Source organism: Microtus ochrogaster, linkage group LG4 (genome assembly GCF_000317375.1).
Source record: "Microtus ochrogaster isolate Prairie Vole_2 linkage group LG4, MicOch1.0, whole genome shotgun sequence".
Classification (NCBI taxonomy): Eukaryota; Metazoa; Chordata; class Mammalia; order Rodentia; family Cricetidae; genus Microtus; species Microtus ochrogaster.
Window position 1 is genome coordinate 19712974 of NC_022030.1, and position 11076 is coordinate 19724049.

The 11076-nt window shown below is 50.5% G+C and overlaps 1 pseudogene; it reads left to right on the top strand.

Moving 5' to 3' along the window:
• Window positions 1-1701: 1701 nt before the first annotated feature.
• On the top strand, window positions 1702-7202 carry LOC101996250 (annotated as a pseudogene).
• Window positions 7203-11076: the final 3874 nt, after the last annotated feature.

Genomic DNA, 11076 nt, shown 5'->3' on the forward strand with positions numbered 1-11076 from the left:
AAAAAAATACAGGCTGTTTCTCTCATCGTTTGCTAAGAGCCTCCCCAGTCACCCATGTTCCCCAAATATCTCAATTTCAGAAACCACCTGAACCCCACAGAAAGACTATTCTGCCGCAATGGAAACCCCTCAAATTGTTTTCTCGCCAGCACAGCCAGACCCCACTTTCAGATGACAATTGTTCCCTGACTAACCTTATATCACCAATCTAAATGGTCAATGGCGCCACTCAAGAACTCTTGAACAGACTCCAAACTCCTGCCAACTTACAGCCTAAGCTTTCCTGCCTATTGCCTATTCCTAGGGTTGGGATTCTTCTTCCCAACTATAAGGACCATAGGCCTAGGGGTTTCAACTGTACATCCAAGATAGCTTCCCCTAGACTCCTTACCTTTACCTCTGTCCATAGTCCATCTGCCCCAACAAATCAACTCCAGCCCCAGCTACAGCTGTTTCCTTGGAATGCACATCCTGGTCCAGCCTCCCAGACGACACTTCCCAATAGTACAACTGGTGAAACGTCCTGCTTTTCCCAGCCTTGACCAGCAACCCCGCTTCCTTGTGTCCCTAATGTCACCAGGAAACACTCACTGAGAGAGAGTGCCCAATATCCAATAACCCGATAATAAAACAAAAAGGTGGCATGTCCACCAACAGATGAAGAAAGTGTGATGTATGCGGTGCAGGACTAAGCAGCCATTATGAACAAAATCCTCCCGTTCTCGGGACCCTGTGAAAAGCCCAGTCAGCCAGAGTCAGAAAGACAAACTGCACAGGTGTCCTCCCCTGTGGGAAATAGAGACAGGGGAAGGGACCTGAAAGGAGAGGACTGACGGAAGGTGGAAGGGGAGCAGAAGGCATAGACGTGAACAAGGGGCCGGGGTGGGGCTCAGCTGGTAGAGTGCTTGCCCAGCTTGCTTCCATCCCCAGTGCTGCATAAATGGTGGCACCCAACAGTGATCCAGGTCTCAGGAAGAGGGGTCAAAGGGATCAGAAGTTCAAGCTCATTTTCAGTTACACAAGAGAGTTCAAGGCCATCTTGGGTAAAAAGACTCTACCTCAAAAGATAATAACCGCCTGAAGTACATTACGTGATCTTAGGAGAAACTTGCAACAAAACTAATTATGTTGTATATAATTAATATGTTACTATTTCAAAAAAAAAGTGCGGGTCAGAAAGATAACTCGGAAGGTGGAGCCCCCTGTCCATGAGCCTGAAATCCCGAGTTTAATTCCTGGGACTACAGGAAGAAGGAAACGGACTCCAAAAATTGCCCCCTGTCATGTGCACCTTGACATGTGATGGTCCACACATATGCACACAAGATATACTAAAGCGTAATAAAAGAACTGACGACTGTGTATAATCTGAGTTGTCATCCGCACAGTACTGACTAGGGTTAGGGTACAATTTAGAACCATTTTAAGTGACAGAACAAAAGACCTTTCACCACGGAGTCTTCCAGGATACCATGTGACCCTGCAATTGGCAGATGACCTCAGCAGCAACTGCCACGAACACCACTGACCGTTGCCCGACTTTACCTTTCTACGCATGCGTGCATCATGAAGAGGCCAGTAACTGGCATCTCTGGGACCAATGAGATGCAGCGATTCTTCAGGTTTATCCAATGTTTTCAAAGGATTCTAATAAGCCAATGAGACTTCGAGTGTATTATCTGACTCCGAAGTTGCCTCATTCAGGGACTCGGAGAGGAGACAGACACGAGACTGGAACGTATCAGGGAGTGCCTCCCAAGCCCAAGATCTGGTGAGGGATTTAGGAGCCAGAAAGATTCTGCTGCTTAAAAAGAAAAGGAACAGTGAGGGACCAGCTCTCTGAGACCTGGGGAAGAAAGCCAGTGAGAAAGATCAGGGGAAAGAAGGGGACAGGGTTCAGCGGCGGGATTGAGTCTGAGGGAGGAGGCTGGGCCTGGACTCTTGGGTCCCAGGGAGGGGGTCTAGATACTAGGCCTGAGTTTGATAAACAGGGACTGAAGTCTTGGGTCTGAGGGAGAACTTGCCCTGGGTTCTGGAATCTGAAGAAAGGGGGCTTTGTTCTTAGGAGGCTGGGATTGTTCTCTGGTTCTGGATTCTCAAAATTTCAGTTCTGGACTTTGTGTCAAGGAAAGCGTCTGTATACGGCCACCATGGCTGCTGGAGGAGGCCGCTGTGGTTATTCCTTCATGCAGGGTACTGGGTTCTGTAACACTTAGGCCTGAAGCTTGTCGATCAGAATTCTGGGTCCTGTGAGGTGGGAGGAGCACAAACCAGGTTCCACATTCCTAGGATGGACAAACCAGGGCCCTTAGAATCCGAGGTCTGGGGGAGCTGGGTGCTGAGAGCTGGGACTCTGAGACCTGGAGAAAGTTCTGCCTGGGACCTGAAGTCCTGAGGCTTAAAGCAGAGGGCTCCCGGACCAGGTATCCTGCATCTGGACAAGAAGGAACAGAGCTGTGGGTTCTTGGTGTAGGGAATCCATGGCTGAGTCTAAGAATTGCAACCAGAGAACATGAGTCCCAGTAAATTGTAACTTCCAAGCAACTCAGGACAGACTGGCTTCACTTTCTTGTGTCCCCTAAAGTTGGCATTGGCTAGAAACCAGGGGTTAATCTCTGTCTGTGTGGCTGAATTGTCTCCTGTTCTCCATCAGTTCCCAGGTCCTGATCAGCTCTTCCCAGCCTCAGAGAAGTCATGGCAGCCTGCTGCATCCAGTACTTATGGCTCCTCTTCATGCTGGGCTTCACCCCCTTCTCAGGTGAGGATGTAGAGGAAGAGCAATGGGCACACCGTCATTTGAGAGTCTTCACTGAGAATCTCTAACAGACTGGGGAGGAGGAAATGATGTCAGATGTGGGAGGAGGAGAATGTGTGCAAAGACCCTGAGGAGGACAACGTGTGAGACACCCCTTATTCTACTGACCCACTCTGGTCACCCAAAACCTGCCCAGATTTTCAGAGAGAAGTCAAAGCCTTATGTGTCTCTTGGTCCTTTGTCAATAATGGGCGCCACCATAGTGTTCCCCTGCCGCCTGCTCCTTGCCTTGGCCTATGTAGTTCTGTCACCTGAGGATGCCGCTCACTCTCCATTTGTTCATGACACTGTGTCCTAGCCTGGAGGACTGTGTATGTGCCACAGTGACTGAGAGTGGTGGGTGCACAGACAGTAGGAAGGACGAGTCACAAGGGCCCTCTGGGCCAGGCTAAGACTTCGGAAGGTTTTAGATGTCTTCTCATTTTTCTAATTATGTATAGGGGAGTGTCTGTCTGTCTCTCTGTCTGCCAGCCTGTCCATCTGCTTGCCTGCCTGCAAGGAGGGTATGTGTTCCTAAGTGCTGGACACTAAACTTGGTACTTCCAAGGGAGCAAGTGCTCTTAACCCCTGAGCCATCTCTAGAACCCTTTAAGAAGTCAAATTTATTTTGGAGGAGATAGGGGCCTACCAGAATTTTCTGTCTTCTCAGGGCTTCTTAGAGTTTTTCAGACCTCATCCATTAGCAGTATCCCAGTGCTGGGGGGTAAAGAAGGTGGGGGAGAAGTAAAGAGGAGATCAGAGAGACCCCTGACAGGCAGGCAAAGGCCCTGGCATCTTGCAGCTGGGGGGAAGCATTAGAGGCAGCCACAGTGCTCAGGTGCTGCAGTTGCTGTGCAGCATAAGCCACAGGGTTTCCTGGAGAATGCAGCAGGGGCTGGAGAGAAAACATGGATGAGGATTTGGGCAGCTCTGCCTCTTGTGCCCCAGGGGAAGGGGCCACCTTTGAGCAGGATGAGGAGGATGTGGTGGGATGGAGCAGAGAGTGCAGATCTGGTTGCAGGAGCAGGGCAGCAGAGCTGCACATGCTCCCCTGGGAAATGAGGAGATGGCCAGTGCCGCACTGGGGACCATCACAGGGATGCGCTCGTGGACACGCAGTGCCAGCTCCCAGAATTTCTGCATCCTGGAGCATGTGAGGTCATGCGATGATCATGTGAGGTCATCAGGAAAGGTCAAGCTCAAGGTCCTCTAACTGGACTGCTGTGTTCAACCCTGACCCTAAGGAGACTGAAAGCCAAAATTCCGAGTCCAGCTCTGCCACCTCCTGCCTGGGTGACACTGGACAAACCCCCAACACTTCCTGCCTCTGCTTCCCTCCCTTGAGAATGCTGCCACCTGCTATGGGGCTGTGGTGAGGAAGTGAGGCAGTCCTGTCACAGTGAAGACAGGAGCTGGCTCTGCAGTCCCAGTGCTCCAGAGACAGAGGCTGGAGGACTGCCAGAGGGAGGCCAGCCTGGACCACGCAGCTAGAGCCTGTCTCAGACACACACACACACACACACACACACACACACACGCACGCACGCACACACACAGTGGATGTAGTGGGCTCATCTGCGCAGTCATTTCTGTACCCAGGCACCGAGCAGGCCCAGTGCTCACTAGAGGTCAACCTAATGATCTCTTTGGAATCTAGGGCTTCTCAGTCCAGGCACTGCATTGGACTGGGGAGATGGCTCTGATGGTAGAGGGTCTGCAATCCCAGGGCTGGGGAAGAGCCCTGGTCTTAATGATTAGTGGGTCCAGCCAAATGAGGGAGCTGTACTATCAGCAAGAGACCCTGGATCAAACAGGGGGTGAAATCTGATTAATGAAAACACCTGGCACTGTCCTCTGCGCACACACAGACACACATACTCCCACGAGCACCAACACGAACACGCAGAAAGATATAGCACCGGGCCACCTTCCTCAGTATCTGATGTGTAATTGAACTTTCCTTTGGGCTTCCACTTGAAAAATAATGACACAGATATTTCTTATTAACTATGAAAGCTTGGCCTTAGCTTAGGCTAGTCCCATTAGCTCTTATAACTTTAATTAACTCATTTATGTTAATGCACCCTTTGCCTTGTGGCTTTTTACCTTTCTTTCATTCTGTATGTCTGACTCTCTCCCTGTCTCCTTGGTGTCTGGTGCACACCTGGATTCATCTCCTCCTTCCATTCTCCCTGCCCAGAAGTCCCGCCAATCAGCTCTTTATTAAACCAATCACAGCACTACATTTTCACAAAGTACTCAAACACCCCACAACGCTAAGAAGGACATGAAACCAGATGGGGAGGAGAGAATGGCTGAAGAGGGGCCCTCAGTGGAGGAGCAAGTCTTCCTCAGGAGGTTCTGAGAGAAGCAGATGCTCAGGGAGGAACAGGGTGAATGGAGCTGCAGGCTTGGGGACTGTGACTTCCGAGTCCCTTCTTAATCCAGATGGGGATGTCACAGCCAGGGCATGGGGAGTATGACCTGGAGCATGATGGCTGCCCTTAGCCCAGAAGCTGAGGGGCAGACATGGTGGCCTCCTGACTCTCACTAATCCTGGTGATTTTTCTCTCCACAGGTGCTCTGAAATGTCACAGTGGGACCATGGTGAAATTTGGCAGTGGTTTCACTAAGGACGCTGTTGACTGGTCCCCTCAGGGCTTCACACAAGCTGGACCTAAGGAGATTTGTCAGGAGACATTCCTGATAGTAGATGTAGGTATGTTCGAAGAGATGCATGTCCACACTTCTGCACAGGCAATCCCTGTCCTGCCCTGTCTTTGTTTCCTGCGGTTCCTGCTCAGCTCCTTTCATGCCTGGGCTCCTCTCTCTGTGCCTTGTTTCTGAGCCATGACGGGGTATATGAGGCAGCCATGTGCTAATTAGGAGAAAGCCCTGGACTTCATCCCTAGCAGCACATGAACTGGGCGTGGTGGCAGCTCCCTGTGGTGGCTGCATGGAGCTGTGGGTGGAGAGAGTCAGCTTCATCTGCAGCGATATAGGGAGTTCCAGAGCAGCCTGGATTAGATGAGACTCAGGGCTGGGGAAGAGGGAGGAAAGGAGGAGCGAAGGAGGGAGAGGTGGAGGGAGGCAGAGAGGAGGATAGAGAGAGGAAGGAAGCTGAGTGACTGACTGTATGGGACTTGTTGAACCACTGAGTCCTTCTGCAGTTTTACAGGAAGTGGGGAAAGGAGAGAGGAACAGCATGGGAGCCAGCTGTGGGTGTGAAGGGCAGAGTGTGGAGAGAAATCCTGCAGGGTAGAAGAGATGTAGCCTGTGGGAGGGGCTCAGGGAGACTGTGGAGACAGTGTGCAGTAAGGTCTGCAAGGGGCGTGGCAGAAGGAGCCAGGCTTGAGCTTCAGGCTTTGACTGACACAGAACATGCTGAATTGTGTCCTTCCTGTGACTGAGAGCTTCAAGGGACCCAAGAACCGGGCTCCCAGGCCTTGCCTTCTTCCCCATCCAATCCTGGCTTTCACTCCTGTATGTACCCTCGTAGGTGCAAAATCTGTCCTAGTGTGGAGCAAAGGGTCCGGTCTCCCTAGGCAGTGGAGTAGTGACCGTGTTGAGGAGATTGTCAAAGGACGTGGAATACAGGCTGCCATGTATACGAACTTCTGTGAACTTGATGATTGCAACAATGCTACCAGCAGCGATGCCACACTTGGCCACTTTCACTTTGAATGTATGTGATCTGGGGACAGAGAACTGCAGGAGGGCTGCCTGTGCCAGCAGCTGAGAGCACACTGTGCAGCTTCCTCCTCATCTCTCCCCAGCCTCCTATGACACAAAATCCTTCCAGTGCCCTGTTTGTTTGACGAATCAGAGGTCCTGCCCCCCCAATCTTGTCTTCTGCCCTAAGGACACTGGTTGCTATTCTGGTACTCTGAAAATCAAGGGAGGTGAGTGCAGAGGTCTGTATCCCGGGATTAGGGAGACTCAGGGCAGGACTCCAGGGACTCAGGAGGTGGGGGAGGGGGGCTCCAGAGGTCTGGACTGCTGTAGCAGAGGGAGTATGGCTGGAGTCTAGAAGCCTAGGTCTGAGGGAAAAAATCAGGACTTGGTCTCCTGGGTCCACAGGAGGAGGCCTGGAATCTGGATTCCTGGGTAGAAGGTCTTTAGGTTTACTGAACCGTCCTTCCCTTCCCTTTGCCCCTTGCCTGGATCTTCATCTTCTAGGTGGTGTCAATGAATCTCTTCTCATTGAAGGATGTCTGCAGTTGACTTTTAAAAGCATATTTCCGGGTATATTTGAAATGGGGATCTTCACCTTGGGGGAAAAGGTGAAGAAGTTACTGACTGCAAATTCATTCTCCCATCTGTTTGTCCCTGGCACCTCCCTGGCTTGGGTGTTAGGGCTGGGGCTCTTCTTAGTCCTTTGTTTGGAGGGCTTCATCCTCTCTGCTGAGCTCATTTCACCATAACTCTTAACCCCTGCTGGCCACACACACCCAACCCTCCTCCGATGTCATAACCTAAGGCCTTACACTTAGAAGCTTCCTTCTGAGCCATCCCAGTGCCGACATCCCTTACCACACAATGCTGACTCCTGATATTTATATATCAGGACATATATATGTGTCCAGTGCGACACACATGTGGAATAATAAAGTTACTGTCTATCTCCAAATACTGGGTTTCTCTGTGTGAGGAGATGCACAGCACTAGTGGGACCCATTGAGAGTCCGCTGCCCAGCCCTGGCCTCCATGGTGCAGTGTGACAAAATGTTCTCTGGGGAGACTCAACATGCACATCTATTCAGCCCAGAACTGACACCTCGACAGAACAAAATACAGATGCCAAAGTCCAACTTGGCAAACCAATGAGTTTTGTATTGGGGTTACTTACACGAATATGTATGGGTCAGATATTATTTACAGGAGCAGAAATGACTTGGAAAAGGCTCATCACCAAAGACCACCCCTGCATGAGTGACAGCTCACAGAGCTGGGAACCTGGAGCCCAGGGCACAGACAGCAGGCAGCTCAACAGGCTGGAGGGCGTGCCTCAGTTGGTCTAAACCTCTTGCAGCCAGCTCATCTGGGTTCTGCTTCTTCCTCTCAGCTGGTCTGATCTGGTCTGAGTCCCCTCTGCAACTTTTACTGCTTGCCCTGGCAGGGAGGGGCCAGGGGACCTGGCTGGCTTCAGGGACTTTCTGAATTTATTTTGAGTTGTTTAGCTTCCTGTTTAAGCAGCTTCCCTGCAGGATGGAGTGTTTCCATGTCAGAGGAAACTGCTACACAGCATGGGTGACTCCAAGGCTTCTTTCCACCCTGTGCCCCCAGAGTCATCCTGGTGCTGCAGCTAAAGCACTGGGCCTTGCTGTGACCTGGGAGGCCAGGGTCACTGGGCCTTACACTGACCTGTGATCCTCAGCTTCTCTTGTGTATTTGTGTGTGTGTATTTGGTTTTCTCTTTCTATAATGTGGCTTCTGGGGCACTGAACTCAAAACATCAGGCTTGGAAAAGATGCCATTACCACAATGAAACATCTCACTGATGGATGTTTTTAGAGTTTTCATTCTGGGCAGAAACTTGGATCCTGCCCAGCAGGGCTCCATGAGGGAGGAGCACGGGATTCACATTCCAGTATCACTGTCCTTTTGGGCAGGCACAGGCTGAACCAGAGACCGGTAAGGCAGCTCCCATAGACCTGACACCCACATTGCTGAGACGAGGAAACTCCGGGAGAGTGAATCTGGAGAGGCAGAAGTATCCACGTGAGGCCACACACCCTCCTCGGTGGATTAATTAATTTCTTTCAGGTGATGCAAACCTGAAAACAAGATAGATGGAGGGAAGGTGTATTGGTGGAAGGGTAGCTCATTGTAGACAGGAAGTGTGGAGGTGGGCACGGAACTGGGACCTTGTCATCTCTAAAGATCCAAACACAGGGAGATTGGAATGATGATCCAGCCATGGCATGGTGCCCTGCCCACAGTCAGGTGGGCCGTCCCCACTCCACTCATGCTCTCTGAAAAGACACAACAGACACACGTGTGTTATAGCAATGCCCTAGCTGTCTCTCAGTCTCATTCCTTGCCAAAAGATATTAGCCACTATACTTATCTTCCACCCTTTTTCTTTGTCCAGATGTTGGAGTCTTCCCTACAGAAGGCATACTATCCCATGAGCCATTGCACCATCTTGTAATGTTATGTAATAATCACAACGTCCACCTCAGTTCACACCATGAGCAGAAGAGGAGGACAGAGTTTAGACAGAACAGCAGCTCAGGTCTTGGGTGACAGCTGATAACCATCAGAAATGCCTTTGAATACCCACCTCATCTCCCCCAAACCACACCTCCATAGCCCTTCCTGGGCTGATAGTTGTGTGCCACCACACCCAGGTGGTGTAAGGTCAGGGTCCTGGGGAACAGATGCTGCAGGACACAGGAGCAGACCTGTATTTGAAACACATTGTAGGGGCTGGAGAGACAGCTGTGCAGCCAGAGGTGCACTCTGCTTTTGCAGAGGACACAAGCGTGGTTCCCAGCAGCCAGGCTGGGTGGTCACAGCCATCCACTGGTCTAGCTCTGGGGGTTCCAACACCCTCGTCTGGACTCTGAGGGCTCACATGCACATGCACCCGCAGACAGTGGCTTAGGCATGTGATTGAAATTAACTTTTTTGTGTGTTTCCAGACAAGGTTTCTGTGTGTAACAGCCCTGGCTATCCTGGAACTCTGTTTGTAAACCAACTGGCCTTGAATCACAGAGAATCACCTGCAACAGCCTCCACTGTGCTTGGGTTAAAGTGTGTACCACCAATACCCGGCTATAAATTTATAAATTAAAAAAATATATAAGTTGTTATGACAACGCATAAGATGACATGTTAGGGCATAGTAGCACATCTCTGAAATCCCAGCCCGTAAGAGCCTTAGGCAAATTTAAAGTTAGCCATGCCATGGTGGCACATGCCTTTAGTCCCATTTCTTGGGCGGCTGAGGCAGCAGATCTTCAAGTTTGGGGCCAGCCTTGGCTATGTGCAGAATGAGTTTCAGGACAGTCAAAACTACACAGAAAATCCCAGTCTCAAAAAAAAAAATGTTTGATGCTAAACAGGACTAATCGCAAAGATCTGTGAAATGGGGAAATCCACTTCTTAAAATTAGTTCAGAACCACAGATCTGGGTGTGGTGATACACCCTTTTATTTCCAGCACTTGGAAGGCAGAGTTGAAGGCCAGTCTGTAAATGGATCAAGTTCCAGGACAGTCAGGGTTGCACAGAAAAACCCTATCTAATATATATATATCACAAAAAGGGGGTGGGGAGAGGTGAGATGTGGTGGCTCACACCTGTTATCCTGAGAGAGGCAAGAGGAAGCAGAGGCAAGATCAGCCTGGTCTCCCTATGCAGTTCCATATCAGTTAAAGCTATTTCTGTACAATGAGATCCCGTCTCAAGGAAATTAATTAAAATGTAAGCCTAAGACAACTGAAAACTTTGCTCAGGCAGGTCTAATGTCTGAGGGACTCTGTGAACTTTGTAAATTTGCAAGCTTATATGAAATGATTCTCTATGAGACCAGGAGACAGGTCCCTTCCAGCTAAGCTGACCCCTGCAGGAAGCCACTCTCACTCTTGTTTGATGTGTGGTGGTTTGAGTAAGGAAGGCCCCACTGCTCATCTGCTCGAATGCTAAGTCCTCAGGGAGTGGCACTGCTTGAGAAGGATTGCCTGTGGCCTTGCTGGAGTAGGTGTGGCCTTGCTGGAGTAGGTGTGGCCTTGCTGGAGTAGGTGTGGCCTTGCTGGAGTAGGTGTGGCCTTGCTGGAGAAGGTGTGGCCTTGCTGGAGTAGGTGTGGCCTTGCTGGAGAAGGTGTGGCCTTGCTGGAGGAAGTGTGGCCTTGCTGGAGTAGGTGTGGCCTTGCTGGAGGAAGTGTGTCACTGGGGGCGGGCCTTGATGTTTCAAAAGTTCCAGCCAGGCCCAGTGGCTCTCTCTATGCACTGCCTGTGGGTTCGGTTATGGAATTCTCAGCTACCTTGTCTGCCTGTGTGCAAGCAAACCCCAATTAAATGCTCTCTTTTATAAGAGTTGTCGAGGTCATGGTATTTCTTCATACAATTGAACACAGACTACAACATACACCAAATTGTGAACGAGCAATTTCCCTGGGAGGAAGGAGAAGGCCTGACTTCACTGTATTTGCTAGTTCCCATGGTGTGCTTACTGAACCCAATAGGACGCACTGAACAGACATTCTGATGGGGTCAGGAGTGGTGGGCAGAAGACTCAGAACTTCAGGGCCATCCTTGATTACTGTCCACTTTGGAC